The sequence below is a fragment of the Camelus ferus genome, chromosome 11 (assembly GCF_009834535.1).
Source record: "Camelus ferus isolate YT-003-E chromosome 11, BCGSAC_Cfer_1.0, whole genome shotgun sequence".
NCBI lineage: Eukaryota > Metazoa > Chordata > Mammalia > Artiodactyla > Camelidae > Camelus > Camelus ferus.
The window spans coordinates 65,762,698-65,787,088 of record NC_045706.1 but is presented as its reverse complement, the minus strand read 5'-3'; the positions used below and the strand labels follow the sequence as shown (position 1 = coordinate 65,787,088).

Genomic DNA, 24,391 nt, shown 5'->3' with positions numbered 1-24,391 from the left:
TGATACATTTTTTTTCCCATCCTTTTCCCTTTCTTTCTTTCTTTCTTTCTTTCTTTCTTTCTTTCTTTCTTTCATTCATTCATTCATTCATTCATTCATTCAAGAAGAGACTTTATTTGAAAGGATTGTTGCAAGGGGAAAGGGATTATTGCCATAGGAAGCATGCAAGTGTGTAGAGTTAGGCAAAAAGTGCTTGTTTTATAGAAGAGTAACAAGGCTAGAGAACTTTTTACCCTGAGCCCAGGCAATTTTCAGGAGAGGCTGTATGCTGGCCCAGGCTGAGAGGGGGCCAGTGTTCAGAGGCCTAGAGGAAGGAGAGAAGCTTAACTACAGTTTGGCTAGCAAGCATTTTGTCTAACTGATCAACGGGGCTAAAACAGTTCAGCTAATCGTTTGAGGCAAAGAATGAGACTTTGTAGGATCAATGTCTAGCCTTGTCTTTGGTCAACAATGGGGCATCCTTGAGTTTTACCTTAGTCATTTGGGGAAGGGTGTTTTGTTGTTGTAAGCTGTTTTCCAGGTCATGAAAGGAGATTTCTCTACCCTCATTCTTTTCAGGTAGTATTCAGCACTGTCAGTGGTAAAACCTCCAGGATCCAAAGTCACTCAGTTGGTGACATCCTTGAAGGATGTTGATACGTGAGTCAGATCTTTCCATATCCCCACAACTGACAGTCTGCTAAGCACCCACATTTGGAAGTCTGGCCAGAGTGCTCCTTCCCTTGATGGATGAGATCAGAGGCATTTCGCTGATTTATGAGAGACTCTTTTAGATTCCAGTGCCTCCAGCTTGGTCATGGTGTGTTTGCTTCAGAGCCTTCCACCAGCGCTGTCACGGCCATCCTGTCATTTCACCTTGTAAACCACAAGGATGTGCTCATATTCACTGTGCTTTAACTTGTACTTACTTCTGGTGGGCCAGACAATAAGCTTGGGAGGGACAGAGCTCTCAGCTGGCATCCTGATTATTCTCCCAGCATCGTGATAAAACCTCCCTTTCAAAGATGTCAGAGGGACCTGTGGACTCACTTCAAGTGGTCATTCTACCTCCTTCATTTCATCTTCCACTTCCTCTTCCAACTCAGAATCTTCTGAATCCTCAGGAAGCACAGTGTTCAAGGCAGCACTTTTCTTCAACAAATAGACTGTCAACATTTGAGAACCTGCTCAGGTCACCCTTTACTTTCAAACTACCTATGTCGTATCTGAAGTGAGTTATTTTGTAGATGGTGTGTAAATCATATTTTTTGTTTAATCCACCCTGCAAATCTATTTTTAATTGTTGTATTTAGACTGCTTATATTTATGATAATTATCGATATCTTAGGACTTAAGTGTGTCACTTTATTTTTTTATTTTATGATTGTTCTCCTTTTTTTTTTTTTTGTATTTACTTCCTTTGGGAGAGTTGACATTTTTTATAATTCCATTTGACTTTTCTAAAGTGGGTTTCAGTGTATCTTATATGCAGATTGTTTTAGTGATTGCTTAGGTATTACATTATATTATATGCCACTTCCTTCTGGCCTCAGTGGTTTCTGATGAGTAATTTACTGCCATTTGAATTGTTTTTCCCCTCCAGCTCACTCATTCTTCCTCTCTGGTTGCTTTTAAGACTTCTTTTAAGTTTCAGAAATTTGGCCATGGTGTATCTTGCTATGAATTTCTTTGGTTTTATTCTGTTTGTGTTTGCTCAGCTTCTTAGATATGTAAGTTTATATATTTTTCCATATTTAGGAAATGTTCTGCCATTATTCTTTGAATATTTTTTCAGTCCCAACCCTTTTCTCCTCTCCTTCTGGGACTCTATTGACATAAATACTAACTCTTCAGTTACAGTCCCACCTGTCCCAGGATCTCTTTTCTTATTTTTTTCAATGTATTTCCTTTCTGTTGTTCAGATTTGATAGTTTTTATTTACCTTCAAATTCACTGATTCTTTCTTCTGTCTTGTCTACTCTGCTGTTGAGCTCATCTGTTGTATTTTTGTTTCTGTTTATATATTTTTCAGTTCTAAAATTTCCATTTTTTTCCTCTTTACATCTTTTAGTTTTCACTGAGACTTCATGTATGCATTTTCATTTGTTTCAAGCATCTTTGTAATTGCTCCGTGAAGCATCTTAATGAGGGCTGCTATGAAATCCTCATCAGAATATTCCAACATTTGTGTCATCTTAAAGTTGGCATTTGTTGATTGTCTTTTCTCATTTAAGTTAAGGTCTTCCTGAATCTTGGTGTACTTGATCAAATCCTGGACATTTTAGCTATTGTGTTATGCAACTCTGGATATGTGCTAAATCTTGTGTTTTTGTAGGCATCCTCTGACACCATCCCAGTCATGACTGGGACGGGTGCCTCTATTGCTGGGTGGGCATTAAAGTTCAGGCTCTGATGTAGTGATCCACGGACTCTAGGGAGTGGGAAGGAGCTCATTATTGCTCAGCAAAGATGAAATCCCATGCCCCATACTTAGTTTACTTTGCCATCGTCTTAGGGGGTTGGGGAGGAGCCTTATTACACTCGAGTGAGAGTGGGTGTGTTGGCTGTCCACTTAGCCTGTGCTGGCAGGGATTAGGGGTGCAGTCTTTTCTATGGTGTTTGCCTGGAGTAAAACAGTTATTGTCAAAAACTTTTCTGTCTTGGGATGCTACCCCAGTTCTGGTCCTTTGGCTATAAAAAGGCTTTCCTTGGGGTTCCCTTGTTTTCGGCACCTATTGGCATTTCCAGATGCTGCCTTCTCTAGAACTTAGTCTGGGATATGTGAAACCAAAAGAAGACCCAAGAAACTCACCACCAAATCATATTTTGGGTTCTGAGGTTTCTAGGCAATTTGCCTTTTCTCTCTACTTCTTATGTTTGTTTTTATAATGACCAGATTTTTAGCTGTACTCAGCAGGAGGAATAGGAATAAATATATTTATCATTGTGGAAATGGAAGTCCTCTGTTATTTTGTTTTTAATGTTTTTTTTTCCTAAATAGCTTACTGCTCAATTTTAATTTTATATTATCCTAATGTCTTTATGCTTCGTTAAGGAGATGCAGCTCATTAACATTGATTTCAAAGACAGATACTGATCAATCAATTTCTTCAATTTTGCTTACTACCTTTGTACTTAGTCATGATTTTTTGTCTTTCCTTAGTTTGTTGATTTAGTCAGGTAAAGTTTTATTCTTCTGCCCGGTGCCTGAGTCTCTCTACCTTAGATATTCCCTTATGCATCTCCATTGCACTCGAAGTGGCTTCTCATCTGAAGGATTCCACAGCTAATGTGTGCAGAGTTCTACTGATCTGTGAGATTTTGAGATCCTGGGGCAGCTTTCATCTAGGAGCACAGGGGCTGTGGCTTCTCCATCAGTTCTCTGGAGCAGGTCCGCATTCTTCAGTCTCTAGGAGAGAACATCAGAAAGCTAAGTTGTGGAGGCAGGATGCAGAGGAGCTGGCCCACACTGACTCTAGGGGTCTTCAGATGTAGCTGTCTTCTCTGGGTGGGATGACAGGTCCCACCTCTTAAGGCAATGGCAGCACTAAAACCTCACACCATCATCATCTGATTCTGTTCTGTATTCAATGAACCCACTGATCACAGTCCTCACCAGAAGCCTGGAGAGTCCACTTTGGACAGGAAACGTAATTTCAGAAAAGGCCCTCTGGTCTCAAGTTGGTTCTTTTTAAAAGGTGACATGAAGGCATGACCTAGAATCTCAAAGGTCCATCTTTTAGGAACTGGCCTTCTTTATCCATCATAATGGTTTGGTGGATGGAGATGGAGTGTCTGGGCCTGGAGCCACCCTGAGCTGATAGGATATTGGGTTAATTGTTTCCACCTCGTTCTTGTCTGTCATTCCTGTTGTCTTCTAAAGACCCCTTGTATTTAGGCCATAGTTGGTGAAGAAAAGCAAAGACTTGTGGCACTTTTTTATTTTGTTTTTTTTTTTCTGAAGGAGCATGACCTCCCAAAAGGCCATGCCTCACAAGTCCGATGATCAACTCAAGTTAGATCAGGATGCAAGGAATTGAATGTTAGCTAGGTGTGTACCCCATCTAACTCCAAAAACTTAGCCTTTCTGTCCCCCAATGTCCTTCTCAAGAATTTGTTGTCAACAATTCAAGATTAACTAAGAAATCATATTGAAAAGTATCCAAGCATCAGCAAAGGTTAGTGATATCCATCTTGCTCGTCTGATGTAATTTTTCTGTTGAATGCAGTATACAAGAGACTGCTCCCAAAATGTGCTTTAGTGCAATGCATCTGCTTCATCTCCATGGAGCCCATTTTCCAAATACAAATATCTCACTTATACATATAAAATTTAGTTCCTGAAGAATTTTAAAATCTTCATATTTTATGATATCCACCCTCTAATTTCACAGTAGGAGAATCTCAGTTGATTGCAGAGCTGTGAGGGGGACACTCAGATGGATGGTTGTGAATAAGGCAGTTTCACATCAGGAAAAATGCCACTTTCCCTCTGCCTGATTCCTCCCCTCTGAGCTGTCTCACTGTGAGTTGTCTGTGAGTACAACTTTATCCTTTGGACCATTTTATGTGTTCTCATTCGGTGATTAAGCACACTGTTGAAAATCTGCTTATTTATTCCCCTCCACTCCTTCCACAGATCCCTCTCCCCACCCCTTCCTTTGGTTTGGAAATACATCAGTGAACAACTCAGAAACTATAATGACTTAGACATTTATTCTGCATCTAATGAGGAGCCACTGAAGACTTTTGAATGAGGAGTGACATGGCTGGGTTCTTGTTTTAACAAATTCACTCTGGCTGCTGTGTGGGATTAGAGCATAGGGGGCGAAGGGCAGGGATACCAGTTAGGAGGCTACTGCAGAAATCCAGGAAGAGGTGGCAGTATCTGGACCGGAGTAGAGGTGATGACAAAGGGTGAGATGCAGGAGGTATTTTGGAAATAAACATGAGAGGCTATGCCAATGGACTATGTGGAATGTGAAATAGAGAAATAAAAAATGACTCTGAGGGTTTGGTGAGCAAGAGGAAACTCATTTTAAAAACATGAAATTCAGGGTGCAATGAGACAGACAGATCATCCTGTAGTGCTGTCCCAGGGACAAAGCACCATCCTCATTTCTGCACACATCCCATTGTCTGAGATTCGACCTGCTTGTCTAAAATCAAACTGCAGAGGAGTTCTGGAAACACATCTCCCAAATGCTCAGGGAGAAGAAATGTTGGAGAACCCACGACATTGCCTTGCCACAAGTGGCTTAGTGAAACATCACACGTTTAGATGAGGGAACATCATGCAGCCATGAAATGTGCTCCCCAGGCTGATCTGTCCCCTCATCAGTGACGATGGATGGCAGATGGCAGATGGAAGCAGCCTGGGTCTGAGAGTTGTTGCTTGGGGGACAAACTGCTTGGAGAGGCTCAACATAACATCAGACTCTGAGTAAGAAATAAACATTTGTTGCATTGAGCCACTAAAAAGTCAGCATGTACTTGTTACTTCTGCAGAGCTTAGCATATACTAGTAAACCACCACATGTATTGCATAGCTGAGTTCATTTTCTAATGTCTTATTTTGCAGTAGAGCTCCCGTGAACATATTAAGGCAAATATTTTTGTTTATATCTCTGACCAAAATCATTGAATATATGTTCTGATTTTTGGAAAATGTGGACCAGTACACCTCCTCCCTGCCCCCTCCCCCCCCACATAAAGTAGTATAAGAGTATCCATTAGAACTTGGCTATATGAAAATTGTTATTTTTAAAAATTATGTTAATTTTATAGATTGTAAAATAGCATCTCGTTGTTTTAATTTGCATGTCTTTGATTTCTAATCTGGCTGAGAAGATCCTTTCCTAAAGCCTCTCTGGGGAAGGTTGGTGCTACTGGATGACTGAAGGTCCTGGGCAAGAGCATCTTCTCACCCCGCTGGTGTTTGTGTATCTTCCATATCCATGAGCTTAGATTCCATTAGTTGAACTCTGCCCATAAAGAGAAATGTCTTTGGATGTGTCTTATAATTACAGGTGTTCCTCATTTAATTCGGATTTGCTCTATTGTGCTTCACAGATATACTTAAAAAAATAGATTAAAGCTTTGTAGCAACCTTAGACTGAGCAAGTCTTTTGGCACCATTTTTCCAGTAACGTTTGCTCACTTTGTGTCTCTGTGTCACATTTTGGTAATTTTCACAATATTTCAAAATTTCCATTATTATTATTATTATTATTATTAGTTTGTTATGGTGATCTGTGATTGATGATCTTTGATGTTACTGTTGCAAGAAAGTTACAATTTGCCAAGGGCTCAAATGATAGTATTTTTTAACCATAAAATATTTTTCAACTGAGTTTTTCTTACACCTAATGCTATTGCACACTTAATAAACTTCAGTATAATATAAACATACATAAACATATGTTACTCAGGGACCAAAGATTTGTGTGACTTGTTGTGTTGTGATACTTTATTGCCATTTTCTGGAACTGAACCTGCAACACCTTTAAGGCATGCCTACTACTGTCTCGTCAGTGGCTGGGATAGGCAGTGCTGTGTCTAGATGGAAATGAAGATACCCATTCTTCCCATTTTATGTCTCTTTAAAAGAAAGAGAAGCTCTCTTGGTTTTCCAGGGAGAAGCTTATTCATGATTCAGGAAAGGCTTAACGGGACTCCCACTGAAATACAAAGAACTCATGAACTATTGGATGAGGTGAACAGATGCACACATCACAGCACACCCCGCGATGTGCTGTGAAAGAGTCCACCATGGAGTTGCAAGAACACAGAGGACAGGGGCCCTTTCTGCCTGAGGGGCTGGGATGTTCCAACCAAATCTTGTAGGTGATGTTCCAGATGACACCCCAGCTTGATCTCTGGTCCAGGTCCCGAGCTGGGTCTTGTCTCCCATGACAACTCCCACAGCAGCCCCTCTAATGGAGTATACAAGCCAGGTTTCCTGTGCTGAAAGGTGATCAAATCAGACAAATTGTAAATCTACAAGTGTTGTTCTGTCAGCATGTATATTTTTATAGAAAGGAGCAAGTCTCCACTGAGCTGGCCAGATAATCATCTCTGCTTTCCCTTACTTGTTCAGAACTGTGAAAGAACGCCCTTGGCAAGGACCTGGTTTTAATCACCTTTGGTTAACACAGAAGCTTTTGAAGGCAAAGGTGCTTTTTGTAAACTGTGGCAGGGTCCCAAGGCATTAACATTTCAGACCTTTCTCCAGCATGTGAAATGTCTAGCGCAGGGCCAAGGTATCAAGCCTGTGGAGACAATCCACTCACTGCATAGGGAGTTACTTTAATGCCTCTGGCTCATTCCTCAAAGACGTGGGTTTTTTTTTTTAATTTTAATTTTTTTAATTTTTGAAAAATTGCAGGCCATGTAAAGCTAGAGACTTCTGGGTCCAAGGAATGTTTCAGCTTGCTTTCATTTAGGTCAAAAGGAAGGCTTTTAGGAGAGATTTAGAGAAGCCAGAGATCTTCTTGGGAATGGTCCCAGAGATGATTAAGAGCCCGGAAAGATGGAGCTTAGAAAAAAAGCAAGAGGGTTTCAGTAGTTTCACTAAGGACAATGGAGAAAGTCACTCTCCCTCAAGAAAACTCAGAGTTAAAATGCAATCAGTGTTCCCCTGTCCAGAGAGTTCATTGGTTGCTGCATAGTTTGGTTGAGGATGTAGGTACCTTGGAGCTTGCAGGCAGGAAGTAAGGCTGAATCCTACAGGTGTTGAATACCAGGAATAATACCCATCCTTTGTTCTGGTTTAAGTATTAACTGCTTTACAGGCAATGTGGGTTGCTGATACCTGACTTCTGGGGAAGGGCTCTGAGGATCAGAGGAAGGATGAGAATGAGATGGTGGATGCTTGATATTTTGCTTTCAAAATTCTTAACTTGGAACATAAACCTCTGGTTGCAAAGGACCTGGGTAAACACTGAATGAAATAGGCTCATGGAGCCCGGACTTGGCTCAGAAAGTCGTAGTGAAAATATTCTCTCCATTCTGTCCCAAGGTCAGGCAGTACTAGGCCCATGTTGACTGACTGAGCCTCCAAGTCTTTTCTCATTTCAGGAGAAGGTGTTCCCCTTGGAAAACACAGCCCTTGCTAGGAGTTTATCTTTGACTTGATCTTCCTAGAGCTCCCAAGCCAAGGATGCTCATCAAAAGTGAGGTCTTGATGAGGAATCTTGGCTATCTGATTTGCCTTACATGGATGGACGTTGCTGGACCTAGTGGATTCTGCAGATTCCAGCCCACTCAGGACTGTCCAGGAGAGCCGATTCACAACTTTGAGTTTTCTGCAAAGAGCAGAAAGCTTCCCTTTAAAACAAAATATAACAGAGGCTACCCTACTGGTGAGAAGTAGGAGAAAATATTCAAAGAGATGTGTCCATGAACATCATTGGGAACCTAAAGACATCTGTGTTCCATGTAGTGTGTGGTCTTCCCAGGATCACTTGGCCTCAAAATGTCACTTTCAGAAGGACACCTAAGGGGGAGAAGGAGGCCCCAGCCCACCACCCATCTCCCTGTATATGGTTCTGAAGGCTGGGATGGCTCTCCAAGATCTTGCTGTGACCATCACACAGACAATGCTTCTTAGTCAGTCATACTTTTCTTCCCAGAATTCTGAAAATCAAAGCCACCCAGGATGAGATAAATTCTGCTCCATGTTCAAATATGTGATTTGGCTGCCATTGGCTGATTTCTGTGTTAGAGAAGTCCAGCCAGTAAATGTCTATAGAACACAGCCTGGAGGGCAGGGCCGAGTGTTCTACGAGGTTATGGACTGTGATGACAGCTGCTATGTGAGATGCGACCCATGAACACTTGGAGACTCTGGCACACTGGGCAATCATTTCTCTGACCCTCCTGTGGGCCTGGTGGCAGCTGCCCACAGGAGCCACAGTTTATACTTTTGTTTACATCTTTCTGCCTCTGATATCCCTGCATGTGCCCCGAGTCCAGGCCTGTGGTTGCCTATTTATGCTCTAAAACAACTTGAGTTTCTTCTCTCAATGGTAACATTTAAAACTTCATTTAATGTACTTGTCTACAGTGAATGAATCTAACCCCATACCATAATGTTTTGGAAAATAGAGGGAAGATGAAATTATCACTCTAAATCTCATCACAATAAACACCATCATCATTTCTTCCAGGAATTTGTCTTATCATAATGGTTCTCATATCCAACATAGTTTTATGTCTTTGATTTTATTTAATATTAAATTATATTTTTCATGTGGCTTTATAGTTTTGTTGAACAATACTTTTGATTACTTCCTAATATTCCATGTAAATATGTGTCATTATTTATTCTGCTTTTCATCATATTGTGAGAAATACGGCTATGATAAACAGCATGCAATTATTTCTTTTCTTTTTCATATTTACATTAGATACTAAGGCCAATACAAACCTTTGTATTTGCTATAATATATTTTGGCAGATTTCTTTAGGAAAAGGTTGGACCAATTACAAAGTTACCAGAAAATATTAAAACACAAAGCTCAGAGCCAGTTTTAGGTTTATTTATGAATTAACAAACTTACTAAGCTATTTTAGCTAGAAAAAAGTGCATATCCAGTGTCTGTTCACATTTGAAAGCCCCTTCCAACATAACATCTTTTTTAAAAATTTTAAAATATGTTTTATGTATTTTTGTGGGGGGTAACTCATTTTTTTTAATTTAAATTTTTTAATGATGGTACTGGGGATTGAACCCAGGATTTTGTGCATGTTAAGCACACACTCTACCACTGAGCTATACCCTCCCTGCAACATGACATCTTGAAGATCTGAAACCAAATCAGACAGTGGATCATTTACTTTCTTCTTTGCTGTGTGAGCTGCCTCCTGCATCATGGGGAGAGTGTGTGCCATTGACCAGCAGTGAGCCTTCTATGCACTCATCTCTCTGCCTGTCTGGCTATCTGTGCACATTTCCACCTACCTTCCTTTATCTGCCAAGCCTCAGGAAGGGTCAAATGTTGTCCTATAGCATAGCAAAACACCACCCATCCCAAATAAGTGTGATAATGAAACATGGGAGAAATTAAGACGTTTAAGTCAGGAAACTTTGTGGTCCGTAGACCTCCAGGGAGGGTCACAGAGCTGGTGTGAAGTCCCCTAGTGGCCAAAAAGGAGACTCAGTCACAACTAGTTACAAGAACTGCAGTGCCCCTGAGGCAAAGCCAAGCCTTCTGCTCAGAAAAAGCACTACAATGCTGGGTACAAACAGGAGACTTTCCTCATGGTACCAGCGATAAGGCTGCAGTGTATCATTGTGGGCTGTATCCATCAGCACATGTAGCACACCTGTCAGAGGCAGTTTCCTGTAGGGCCCCAGGTGTGCATCATGGCCCAGCCCAGTGCTCAAGTCACTAAACCAGTATTTCTTAGGGCCTTGTGCAGAGGAGGAGATACCAATGGGAGCAGGTGGGGCCAGGCTGATGGTGGCAGAGGGGAGTGTCAGCTGATTTGGCCCAATCCAGGAATGAATCTTTGAGTATCTGGAAAAATAGAGCAAGAGTCTCTAAATTCTCCACAAACTTTGCTTTTCTCAGCCATGTTTTGAACGACTCTGACCGGTAGTGAGGTTATAACCATGGGGTTTGACAGGCACCTAGGTGGTCAAATGGAGGCATGGAGAACCAAGCACCTTGCATGTGGGCACAATTTCATATCTTCTTGTCAACATCAGGGATGCAAAAGATGGTCCTTGTACAGAAGAAATGTGCTCCTTTCTGTTCAAAAGTGAGTCAAGGGAGAAAAACATAGTTAGGGTCAAATTTCTCCTCAAAGGAAGTGAAAAGAAACAGTAAAGAGCACAGGTGAGTTAACTAGCCCACATTGCTACCGAGTCCAGGCTTGTGCTGCTCGCCCACGTGACAGGCCAATAAATTGAGACAAGTTGTTGGGCCAAGGAACTTTATTCAGAAAGCCAGCAAACTGAGAAGATGGTGGACTAGTGTCCCAAAGAATGATCTTGCCCAAGGCAGAATTCAGGCTTCTTTTATACTAAAAGAGGGAGGGAGTAAAGTCAAATATTTCCTGGTTCCGTTCAGCCTTCGAAGGGGTTGTGTTCATTGCTTCCTTCCTGCAGGCATTCACAGGTAGGCCTGGTCAGGATGTTTCCTGTGAGCTAAACAAAGGCATTTTAGCTTAACACTCATACCTGGGAGCTGAGGGGCCATTATGTATAATTTAAGCTCATTGACAACATCCCTTCAGTGATTAACTTGTAGCAAAAGCAATAGAATACAGAGATTAAAGTAAGAGAAATAGATCCAACATGGAGTCAGATTTGTTCTTCCCTGTTACAACATCAGTGGTTTTCAGGGTGTAGTCCCCAGACCAGCAGCATCAGGATCACTGTGAACTTGTTAGAAATGCAGATTCTCAGGCTCACTCCAGGCAAGCCCAACACTCGGCACCTTGACCAGACTCCTGTGAATCTGATGTCTGCTAAATTTGAGAACCACTGGCCAAGATTCTGAGGGGGGATCCATTAACTTGGCACCTGGTGAGTTGGAGGAGGGAGCAGGGTGGAGTTGAAAGTACAGTGAACGTGAGACCTGCCACCTGGGTTCCATCCTACCCAAGATGGGAATTTGTGGTGTAATCCTGAGTAGGCTGGATTCAGCTGCCTCATATGAAAAATGAGTCTATTGGTCTCTAGAATTTCCTTACTCCACTGTGTTATGAGAAATGAAAAAACCTTTGGAGACTATAAAATGCTATCCAAATGTAATTTATGTTTCAATTTAGTGTTAAAGACTACTGAGTATCAAAGTGACAAAATATAGCTTCACTTATTTTAAAAGAACAGTGTACTAGTAGACACTCAATAAATATTTCTCCAAAGAATCAGTGGATGAAGTGAGTCAATAATTCAGCCAAAGTGTGGGGAGCTGGATGCCATTTACAGCCCTGAGGGTCCCCTTTGCTATCACAGTAGGTGACAGTTGGTGGTGATGGTTGTGTCTGGAGAGGCAGTGAGCAATGCAGGTGATGAGATGAGGGTTGTGCCTCGCAGAAGTGGGTGGGGGGGTGCTGCCATTCATGGAGAGAGAGAGACTGCTGACTGGCAGGAGTGGGGGATGTTGCCTTCAATGTTGGAAATGTTGACTTGACAGCTCTTGGGTCATCTGGGAGGAGGCATCAAGGTGGTGGTACCATGTCCACATCCGGAGCTCAGAGAAGGGGACAGAAGATTAATAAGGCAATGGAAGCACTAAATGACACCATAGAACAGTTAGCCTTAGTTGATATTTTCAGGAAATTACATAACTCCAAAAGAGAATATACATTCTCTCCAAGGGTGCATGGAACATTCTCTAGGATAGACCACATCTCCAGACAGAAGACAAGCCTCAACAAATTTAAGAGGATAGAAATTATATCAAGCATTTTTTCTGACCACAATGGCATGAAACTAGAAATCAACCACAGAAATAAAAATGAGAAAAAAAAGTGACTGCATGGAGACTGAATAACATGCTACTAAAAATCCAATGGGTCAAAAAGGAAATCAAAGAGGAAATTAAATAATACCTTGAGACAAGAGCTTAGAGAAGGGGCATGGCTGGAGGTTCACATCCATGAATCACCTGATTGTGGGTTGTATGTTGACGCTGTGGGGCTGGATGGCATCACTCAGGACAAGACCACAGGGTGAGAAGAGAAAGCACAAAAGATTGCCCCTGAGCAGTGCCACACTGACTGTGGGCACAGGAGGCTGAGACTGCACAGAAGGAAAAGGAGGACAACCATGTCAGGTCCTGGCATGGATAATTTCATTTAATCCTTGTTAACAACAGTTTAGATAAGTAAGTTGTCTTTGTGTTAAACAAAAATGGGGCCAGGGGACCGAGAAATCATTCGAAGTCTCACGGATCCAGTGCAGTGCTCCCATGATCAGAACACAAGCTTCTCTGGCCCCTAAACCTGTGCTCATCAGTAACATGCAATGCTTGTGATGTTTGGGGCCCAGTCTTCAGTACAGGGAACTGTGTATGGGAGCGCCACCTGAATAAAAGATGACTTGGCCAAGGTTTGCATCTGATGCCTGGATAAACCAGTGACAGCTTTCCCTGAGCAACAGGCATCACCATAATAATGCATTCTGGATATTTATGGACATTCACAAATGGTGGGTTCAGAGAGGACTCTGTGTGTGTGTGTGTGTGTGTGTGTGTGTGTGTGTGTGTGTGTGTGTGTGTGTGTGTGTGTGTGTGTGTGTGTGAGTACATGTGCACGTGCACGCATGTGTCTTGGGAGGGTGTTAGGTAGGAAGGTAGAACTAAGTCTTACACAAGAAAAGTGAGAGAAGTCTAGAAGGTATGAGAAATAAGAGAACTGGATGAGAGGATGGTGCCAGATGAAGGAGGCTGGGAACTCAAGGCTGAGGCTGTGGACAGAAAAAGAGCTTCTGTGAGATTCCCTTCCATGAGACACCAACTGTGAGGTGGGTGACCCACCAGAATGGCATGGGCTGTATTGAACTTTTGATAATTTGAGGCAGTGACCACTACATTGAATATCTCAATAAGTCCTTTCCATGTTTTTTTTAAAGGGATATTCTGCATCCCAATTTCAAGGAAAGTATGAGCCTGTTGTTAGAAGTAAAGGCAATTTTGATGGATGACAGACAGAAAGCAGAAGCCCTCAACTGTAATGCTTCTCCTTCTTTGTCAAGAGATGTTAGACTGGATGGATGAATATTAAGCTAAAGCTGAAGCTGGTGGAACTTTTGTAAAAGGGCTCGGTGCTGTTCTGTGTGGATGCTCGTCACTGGGCTCAGAAGGACACATTCTTGGATCTTCAAGGACCCGGGACTTACCAGTTCACTAGGTCACCCTCTTCCTTTGCTCTGGACTTGAATGAGGGCAGGAGCGTTGCTGGAGCCCGAAAGAGCACCTGTGTTTTTTGTCATCTGTACCAAAGCATGAGCGAAGCTGTATTCCATATTGAATGACCCTGGCACTGAAAACAGCAAGGCCTTTTGCAAAGTATTGGATAACCAGTAATTATGGCAAAGCACTGACTTTTCCCTAACAGCTCTACCCCCGTGAAAAGAACCAGGTGCCCAAGGCTATTTTTTGCTTTACATAATTAAACAGTTCTTGAAGTCTCTTAACTAGTTTGGTTTTATCCTAAAGGATAACAAACCTGTTCAGCCTTACTTGTATTCTTCCTTCAGACTTAGATGTTCTCATCAACTCACCTGAAAGGCTAGTTCTCCCATCTGGCTAACTTTAAAATAAGCTAGTTGGATGCCCACCTCTAAAGTAGCCCTCACCTCACCCCAGCTTCCTTAGGGCTAGAGAGTCACTCATGCCTTTATGGACTCTATCACAGATACTCATACAATAGATTCACTGTGCTGTGGAGCCCCATTAAGTGTTTTGTGCTTGAAAACCCCAAAGTAGAAGGTGCAGTCATTTTTTAATCAAAGAACCTAAGCTTCAGCTGTGTCATTTCTTTCCACTAGAACATTGCTTATTTTCTCTGGATGGTGAGAGGCTGAGAAGGTTGTCCCAGGGCTATTGTAATAGTAATATGTAAGACTTAAGAGAATTCACAGGTTCCACTTAAAAAATAAAAAAGTCATGGGAATGTCATGTACAGCATGGTGATTACAGTTAATAATACTGTGTGTGTATCTGAAAGTTGCTAAGAGAAAATTTCTTATCATGATGAGAAAACAATTTTGTGACTGTGTGTGGTGACATGTTAACTAGACTTACTGTGGTAATCATTTCACAATATATACAAATGAATCTTTATGTGGGTGTACCTGAAACTAATGTGCTTTATGTAAATTTTATCTCAGTAAAATATTTTTTAAAAAGGGAATTCATGGGGAATTTATGAAGACTAAACCTCTGAACAAAGTGAGATGTTTAAAATCTATTGTATTTTTTTTTCAGAATGAAAAATAATACCTGAAGAGGAAACCATGCCTGTTAGGAGCCCCCAGAAAGTGGAGATGGAACAATCATAAGCTCCTTGGCTCAAGCCAAGTTGAAGTCATGCATTGAGGCTCAGTGAGATAGGACAGGCTGATGCAGCTGGAATGGGTCTGCACTTTCTGCTGGACTCAAATCCACTGCATGAGATGAGATGAGATGATTATTATCTTCTGATAAGAACAGAAAAAGAAATGTCACTTGTTTGGAAAAACAAACCTGTAAAAGAAAATATGAAGGGGGGGATTCTTGGGATGAACAGGTTAGGAAAATTGGCTTTCAGTTGTTTTCTGTCTGCTCCATAGCAACGTCCAGCATCAGAAAAAGCCACATTTACAAACTTCACAATTTTCCAAAGTTCTTGGCTCCCTCCATGCACATTCCTTCTCATGCTCCCAGAAACTAAATCAGAGGGGTTTCACAAGAACAGTTACAAATTTCATCCATAATGGAGTGTTAGAGGCTTGCAATTTATCGCATCTAATGCAAAGATTGTGAAAGAATTTTTCAGATTTCCACATCTTTTATGTAAGTTGAATATATCCTTTGGTTCTAAGGAAAACAGCTTGTAAAATGTTTGGGAGCTCTTGGGACATCAAACAGCTCTTAGAGGAGTGCATTTTAATGGTTTACTTGTAAAAGAATCAGTAAAAGAAGCAGAAACGTATGGTTTGAATTCCTCTGAATAATACGAGGTATTTTTGTAGGCATCTTTTTTTTTCCCCTGAGGGTCTCACATCTTTGAGTGCTTATCCTAAAAATACTCAAAATAACCCTTAGTTATACTGACATGAGAAGACAACAGTACTGTAACACTGTCTTCTTGTTAGACCTGGGGCCAGGGTTCTAGCAGATGCTGAGTTCATCAAGAAATGTGGGGGTGGGGGGAGGGACAGAAACATCAGTGGAGTCATGTGTAATTAAGATACAGAAGCAGCTGGTCCAGGAGTTCAAGGTTTAAAAGCTTACAAACTCCAAGCAGGTGACACGAAGACTTGAACTGGGTCCTGGCAATTAAAAATGGAGGCTTGAGTTGGGGTGAGCAGCTTGAAAATAGTAGAGCTCTTCAACTTTATGCTGATGAAACAAAAGAGTCTGTGGAAAGCCTAACTTCCTTGGCCATGGATTAGAACATGAGAGTGAGAGTAACTTATCCTAAAGTCAAATCGGTAGAAAGGGGGTGGTACCTAATTCAAGTCCTGGGCCCCTTTCATTGTGTTACATCTGTGTTCAGGGGCTGGCAGGAGACAGTAAAACAGGAGTGAGGATAGACTTGGATCAAGTTTGCATGACCTTGGGCCAATGGCATCACCTTACCTGTGTGAGGATATCTCAGCTGTGAGACAGCACAGTAATGACCACTTCACTGACTTGTAGGATGGACTATTAAGGCTACAGTTAGTTATCATCATAGCGATGCATTTTCCTCTCTTAGATAATAACTTAACCAATGATTATTGAGTGTCTACTGTTGGCTTCCCCTGGGGATATGGTGGTGAGTCAATGCAGACATGGGTTCTTCCCTCTTGCAACTTGGAGTCCAGTGGGAGAGACTGACATTCCTGAAATGACCACATCAGCAGGGATAACAGAGCATCAGGTCCAGGAATGACTGAGTCTGTGTGTGGATGATTCAGAGGCTCGAGACTTATGGGGAACTAAGGATAAAGGAAGGTAAATCTAGACATGGAGGAACCAAGGGAAGTCAAAGGGAGCTAAGGATGTGATGGGGGCTCCACGAGTTTCTGATCCCATGACTTTGACCCAGGAGCATCTACAGGATGATTTAGGCTGCCCTGCCTTTGTTCTCAGCCTCTCGGGCCAGTGCTTCTGCCCACTGACTCGCTGCTCTGGATATTCACGTCTCACCCCAGTTTCACAGGACTCTTGGGGACTCAGCTCAGCTCCAATCCCTCCTCTGTAGCTCGACTGTGAGCATTTGTCTAGATTCCCCATTTTCCTGTCGGAATCCACCTGCTGCTGCATAGTCCCAGCCTGTGCCTTTTTTGTCTCAGTCTTTATCACTAAGACCACATCCCAGGCATCACCTGTGGTTCTGTCTCCTCCCTTCTCTTTACCAGGAAATGATACCTAGAACCCTGAAATACTTGTTTGAGCAAAATCCTTGTCTGCATGCAACAGTAACTGACCCTGGCTGATTATATCAAGAAAAGGAATTTGTGCAAAGGCTGCTAAGTGATTCAGAGAACCCCTAGGAGGACCATGGAACAGTGTTTAGACAATGATCAGGCACTAGGTAAGCTAAACCACAGGCAAAAGAAGTGCCAGAATCAGACCCAGGGCTGGTTTGGTGTGACCCCTGTGGCCACAGCTGTCCCACCTGGAGGCCCTGCCTGCCCTGCTGCCTCAGCAATGCTGGCCACAGTCACAGGGGTCAACCCACTGCTGCTGCCCCCAGGAACGCAGCCTTGTTGGCACCAGAGCAAATAGTGAAAAGGATGGTTGCCTTTCCAAGCCCATCAAAAGTGAGTATTATTTATCATTTATATGCTGGAGAGGATGTGGAGAAAAGGGAGCCCTCCTACATTGTTGGTAATGCAGTTTGGTGCAGCCACTATGGAAAACAGTATGGAGATTCCTAAGACTAAAAATAGACTTATCATATGACCCAGCAATCCCACTCCTGGGCATATATCCAGAGGGAACCCAACTTCAAAAAGACACCTGCACCCCAATGTTCATAGCAGCACTATTTACAATAGCCAAGACATGGAAACAGCCTAAATGTCCATCGACAGATGATTGGATAAAGAAGAAGTGGTATATTTATACAATGGAATACTATTCAGCCATAAAAAAGGATAACATAATGCCATTTGCAGCAACATGGAAGGCCCTGGAGAATGTCATTGTAAGTGAAGTAAGCCAGATGGAGAAAGAAAATTACCATATGACATCACTCATATGTGGAATCTTAAAAAAAACCCAAAAAGAACAAAACAAAACAAAACAAAACAAAAAAAACAGAAGACATATGAAATTATATATAAAAAAGAAACAGACTCACAGATACAGAATACAGTTTTGCGGTTGCCAGTGGGGAGGGAGGTGGGAAGGGATAAACTGGGAGTTGGAGATTTGCAGATACTGACTGGTATGTGTAAAATAGATAAACAAGTTTATACTGTATAGCACAGAGAAATATATTCAGTATCTTATAGTAGCTCATGGTGAAAAAGAATATGAGTATATGTATGTTCATATGTAACTGAAAAATTGTGCTGTACACTGGAAATTGACACAACATTGTAAAGTGACTATACCTCAATTAAAAAAAAGAACACTAAAAAAAAGAGAGTATCAGAAGTTTTCAGAAGAGGAAGCAGATGCTATGATTGGCTGAGTCTTAGCTCCAAAAGTACAGAGAAGAGACCATTGAAAGGCTCTTTCTGCTAGATTCTAAGTTGGTCCCCACATGGCAGGACTGAGAGATTGACTAGGTAATAAAGAGTTGACCAGAGGGGGAAAGAAAATGGTGCACAGCTTTTGGTTTGGATCACGGGGTGATGATGGTGGCATTTACTAAAATGGGCAGAGGAAGACCAGACTAGAAACAGTAATGGATGAAATGGATTTGAGATACTTGTAGGCTATTGAATAGATTACTGAATTTACATAACACTCGGTGCACAGTAGGCACTTAATAAATATTTGCACAATGGACATGTTGACCTGAAGGCCATTTGGAAGATGGGGACTATAGCTAATGAATAGCCATGGGCTTGTGCAGGGGAGAGACAAAAGAGGTTTCTTCTCTGCCATTCCCATCAGCACAACAGCCCCAGTTCAGAGAGACTGCTCAACAGTCTTCATGCTACTATGTCCCACGGGCCCCATGGGGACCTGGGCTTCCTGGGCACGATGGCTTGGCTCTTAGTGCCAAGTGCCATTTCCCAATAGAGACAAGCTCCAGGGGCCTCCGTGGGTTTCTCCTTTTCCTGTTGAACTCTTTGGTCATCACTTCCCTCGTCCTCTTTCTCCTGGTACTCTCCAAGTTCCCCACGGAAAACTAATAGCAGGAAAAAGGAAGATCACATAGGCTCTTGGGAGCAGAGCAGGTTGGACAAGCAATAAATGTCCTTGATGTTCTGTTTGTTTTAATGTGAAAGCCCAAGACTTCAAGTTTTTCCCACTGAAGAAACTTGACATTCCTGAGACGTGTGTTCTTAGCTCCAAAGGCTGCACCACTGCTCCAGCCCAGCTCCAGCGTAAGAGGGGGTCTGAAAGTATTTCTCCTATTACCTTTCCTGCACCCCCCACAGTGAGGACCAGCTCATCAGTCTCCCTGTCTTCATGTCCCATGATGCCCCATATCCATGACGGTCCAGGTGGGCTTATGTTTAAAAGGCTGTTGAATTTAGAGGATGCCAAATGGGCAGCTTTATGTGGCCATAAATGTCAAAACTTAAAGGAATCTTGGTGGTTTTCTGATCTAGGGAGTGGAAGATGCATGCAGTCTGATCTTCCATGCCCAAATCGGTGGGCTTCCATTATCACCACACAACTCTTCCCTAAAAGCCTTAGAGCCCTTCCCAACACAGCATTCCAGGGAGCTATGGCCACGTGCACAGAACTGGCATGAGAATTAAAACTAACTTGTTATCTCTAGATGGTCAAACCCTCTCCATTTTACTAAGAAGGACTTTGAGACCTAGGAAGGCTGGGATTTACAAGGGCTTCTTACAGCAGGGCCTGGACCTCTGATGTCTCATTTAGCCCACTCTTTATGCCTGGAGAAAGGGGCCCTTCTACTGCTTCTATTGATCCCTGCAGCAGGGATCAGTCTTCTGTACTTGTCAATCCTCCTGAAGTGCATTGGACTTAAACAGTCCTGTGTTTAAAATTCAAATTGAGGTGATTTAAATCTCTCACTGAAGCTCTGAAGATGTGAAAAACCCATAAATGGCCAAATAAACTAAAAGAAGATATTGTTCATTATGGGTTAACAAACCCTTCCCTTCTTCATCACAAATGGAAATCTTGACAAATTCTCATAGTTGAGATTCAGGGAGGCAACATGGAATCATGGAAAGAACATTGGCTCTAGAGGAAGTCACCTCTGGTTGGCATCCCTGCTCCACCACACAAGCTGAGTGACCTTGGACAAGTTACCCAACCTCTCTGAACTCAGTATTCATCATCTGTAAAATGGGAATACGTTCTACCTCAGAGAATGAGTATGACCATTCAATGAAATAACATTTTAAGTGCCTGAGCTATAAGGGACATTTAACTAAAAAGAGTTTGTGGTGGTTTCATTCTTGTTTTAAGAGAAACAGTTTTCCTAGGACGCTAGGGCTTTAGTTCTAAAAACACCTGTACATTCATGATCACTTAGTGGGATATTCCTGGGCACCCGCAAACTCTGACAAAGAGTCCAGATATGCTGGAGATGCTGGTATAAGACAAAATGAGCTATAAATGTTAAATTGAAATGGGTCAACAAGGGGAAAATGACACAAAACAAATGGGCGAAGAATGTGGAATATGAAGAGAAGGTCAAGTTGGAAATAAACAGGGAATGTGATGCTTCCAAGGAGAGGGCTGGGCAGTCACCATGAGCCCCAGCTGCGGGCTGGCTTCCACCTATGGGAAATGTGGCTTCTCTTCCATGCAGAGCCTAGGTGGTGCTCCAGGCTCTGCTAAGGTGAGTCACACACTCGAGGAGCCGCCTCTGGATCTTGTGACTATCTACAGGGAGGAGCAAAGCACAGGGACAGGAAAGCAGCCTCAGGGACTGGGCCATATGGTCAAGGACCAAACTGTGTCTATGAGAGTTGATGTGGAGAGTCATCTACTAGGGTGCCAGGCCTCCTCCAGGAACTGAGGTCTGAGGATAGGTGCACCTCTTAGAAGCATGCTATTTTAGGCTACCCACATTTTCTTTTCTGGTCTTTATTAAGTTTTCAGTGAAAAGGCTACTCAAATCCTTGGTATAAACCAAATAAAGGAAAGAGCCTGCTATCAAAAAACAAATTTCTTCTGTACAGCACAGGGAACTATATTCAATATCTTGTAATAACCTTTAATGAAAAAGAATATGAAAAAAGCATTTGTACATATATGTATATGCATGACTGGAACATTATGCTGTACATCAGAAATTGACACATTGTAACTGACTATACTTCAATTAAAAAATGTATATATAAATAGAATTTTAGCCTGCCTCTGCTGCAGGTAAAAGAATAATCATTTTCATATTGAATAACAATCCCTGGAAAAGAATAAAATCAATTAAAAAGAAGGAAGTGTTTCACCCCTACCAAAAATAAATTAAATGGGTGTCCCATATGCAGTGGTGGGTGAGTGGCTGAGGATTGTACTGGGACTTGGATGAAGACTCCAAGGAGAAGAAAGATTCAGGATGCAGAGGAGCACTTTTTGACAGGTGTCTTCAGTTAGACTTCCCCTTCTTCTGCAGCATGGCTTCCTTGTGCTATTTGGGAGTATGGGGTTTTGATTTTAAAGAAGTGTTCATTTCCTTACAATTTCTCCCCTGTGTTTGCTTGTCACACCTCTCTGGCACTTTGTTATCATTCATTTTACAAGAAAATTGATTTCTTCTACTTATCAAATGACAGTTGGGATTCCTACTTTGCCGCTTGGGAAAAAAAGTAGGACTCTTACCTCACACCTTACACTCATATTTCAGATAGAGTATAATAACTGTGTCTAAAAACATATTAGAGTAAAATGTGTGTAGAATAAAATACAGACTATTATCTGAGCAGAAACCACAAATGAAAAGAATGATAATTATGACTGCAAAAAGAAAGCGAAATTTCTGTAGAAGGCAGTAAGTCATACATGCAGTTTAGAAACAAAGAACAAACCAAGAGAAAAAATACAGTATCCAAGAAACAGTATTATTGCTTTTAATCTATAGAGATGCTACTCTAATAGGAAAAATAGTATCTATTCGATCCTAATAGGAACAAAAAATGGAAAAGATCTGTAAAGTGGCCAGTAGAGATATAAAAATATATTTAGCCTATTTTATAGTAAAATAAACATAAATGAAAATAACAAAATGTTTACTTGTCAAGTCAGAAAAGACAACAGAGATTGTTAAGAACAGTGAGGACAGAGGGAGGAGAAAGGGCAGCATCTGTACTGTGGCAGGTCTTAGAGCAGGATGGTCACAGCGTTGATACAAGCAGGTCCACCTGGGTTTGAACTCTCGTTGCTGGATGTCACTAAATGTCCTCCGTGCCTCCACATCATCATCTGTATAATGGGATTAATGATGCCTCAGAGGGTTCTTGACAGAATAAAAGTCAGCATACAAAGTGCTTACAAGAGCGCCTGGCATGTAGTAAGTACTACACAGCATTAACTATCTTACTACACTATACTTACTATAAAATTACTATTGTTATTATTCTCAACATGTTGTACATGGGCACATTCATTGATTTAAAACTTTCTGAAAAATAACGTGATTATATATATATAAATTTAAAGGTGCATGCACTTCACATTTATTTGTATATGTTTCTCTATGATTATATAAAAATATTATTTATTTTTTATTGAGTTACAGTCAGTTTACAATGTTGTGTCAATTCCTAGTGTAGAACACAATTTTTTGGTTACATATGAACATACATATACTCATTGTTGCATACTTTATCACCATGAGCTACCACAAGATCTTGTATATATTTCCATGTGCAATACAGTATAATCTTGTTTATTTGTTCTACATATGCCTGTCAGTATCTACAAATTTTGAACGCCTAGTCTGTACCTTCACACCCCCCTCTTCCCTGGCAACCACAAGTTTGTATTCTATATCTATGAGTCTGTTACTGTTTTGCATTTATGTTCTTTTTTTTTTTTTTTTTAGGTTCCACATATGAGTGATCTCATATGGTATTTTTCTTTCTCTTCCTGGCTTACATCACTTACAGTGACATTCTCCAGGAGCATCCAGGTTGCTGCAAATGGTGTTATGTTGTCTTTTTATGGCTTAATAGTATTCCATTGTATAAATATACCACTTCTTCTTTATCCAGTTGTCTGTTGATGGACATTTAGGCTGTTTCCATGTCTTGGCTATTGTAAATAGTGCTGCTATGAACATTGGGGTGCAAGGTGTCTTTTTGAAGTAGGGTTCCTTCTGGATATATGCCCAGAAGCGGGATTCCTGGGTCATATGATAAGTCTATTTTTAGTCTTTTGAGGAATCTCCATACTGTTTTCCACAGTGGCTGCACCAAACTGCATTCCCACTAGCAGTGTAGGAGGGTTCCCTTTTCTCCACAGCCTCTCCAGCATTTGTCATTTATGGACTTTTGAATGATGGCCATTCTGACTGGTGTGAGGTGATACCTCATTGTAATTTTGATTTGCATTTCTCTGATAATTAAGATATTGAGCATTTTTTCATTTGTCTATTGATCATTTTGTCTTCATTGGAGAACTGTTTGTTTAGGTCTTCTGGCCATTTTTGGATTGGGTTGTTTGTGTTTTTGTTATTAAGTCCCATGAGATGCTTATATATTCTGGAGATCAAGCTTTTTTCAGTTTCATGATGAATCAACAAAAAAAGAAAGTAAAGAAACAATCCCTTTTAAAATAGCACCCAGAGTATTAAAATACTTAGGAATAAATCTAACTAAGGAGGTGAAAAACTTATACACAGAGAACTATACAACATTGATTAAGTAAATTAAAGTAAATTAAAACATTGATTAAATTAAATTTAAAAAATGGAAAGATATCCCATGCTACTGGATTGGAAGAATCAATATTGTTAAAATGGTCACACTGCCCAAGGCAATCTACAGGTTTAATGCAATCCGTATCAAATTACCCAGGACTTATTTCACAGAACTAGAACAATTCATAATAAAATTTATACTGGAATCACCATAGACCTAGAATTGCCATAACATTACTGAAGAAAAAGAAGGAGGCTGGAGGAATAACCCTCCCAGACTTCAGATAATACTACAGAGCTACAGTAATCAAAACAGTATGGTATTGGTAGAAAAACAGACATATGAACCAATGGAACAGAACAGAGCAGCCCAGAAGTGAACCCACAAACTTTTGGTCAACTAATCTTTGACAAAGGAGGCAAGAATATACAATGGAATCAAGACAGTCTCTTCAGCAAATGGTGTTGGGAATACTGGGCAGCAGCATGTAAATCAGTGGAGCCAGAACACTCCCTTACACCATACACAAAAATCAACTCAAAATGCATCAAAGACCTAAACATAAGGCAAGATACAATAAACACCCTAGAAGAAAACATAAGCAAAACATGATCTCACATGTATCTCAAAAATGTTCTCCTAGGGCAGTCTACCCAAGCATAGAAATAAAAGCAAGAATAACCAAACAGTACCTAATTAAACTTACAAGATTTTGCACAGCAAAGGAAACCATAAACA

At 41.2% G+C, this 24,391-nt stretch overlaps 1 protein-coding gene and 1 non-coding gene across 11 annotated transcripts in view; one reads left to right on the top strand and one right to left on the bottom strand.

Moving 5' to 3' along the window:
- Positions 1 to 24,391, top strand: part of LOC116667320 (ral guanine nucleotide dissociation stimulator-like) — a 94,827-nt gene that overhangs the window by 26,520 nt on the left and 43,916 nt on the right. For 5 of the 10 annotated variants that reach the window (XR_004324215.1, XR_004324208.1, XR_004324214.1 and 2 more), the window contains one exon: positions 14,925 to 17,538. The exons of 1 other annotated variant lie outside the window; for it this stretch is intronic. The gene's annotated coding sequence lies outside the window, so the exon portion shown is untranslated. Of the gene's footprint in view, positions 1 to 13,567; positions 14,077 to 14,924; positions 17,539 to 24,391 lie in introns of those variants that run through there. 4 more of the 10 variants (XR_004324213.1, XR_004324212.1, XR_004324209.1 and 1 more) reach the window with 2 other exon arrangements.
- TRNAV-AAC lies at positions 9,693 to 9,764 on the bottom strand. The gene has a single exon. It is a non-coding gene; the product is annotated as a tRNA-Val (tRNA).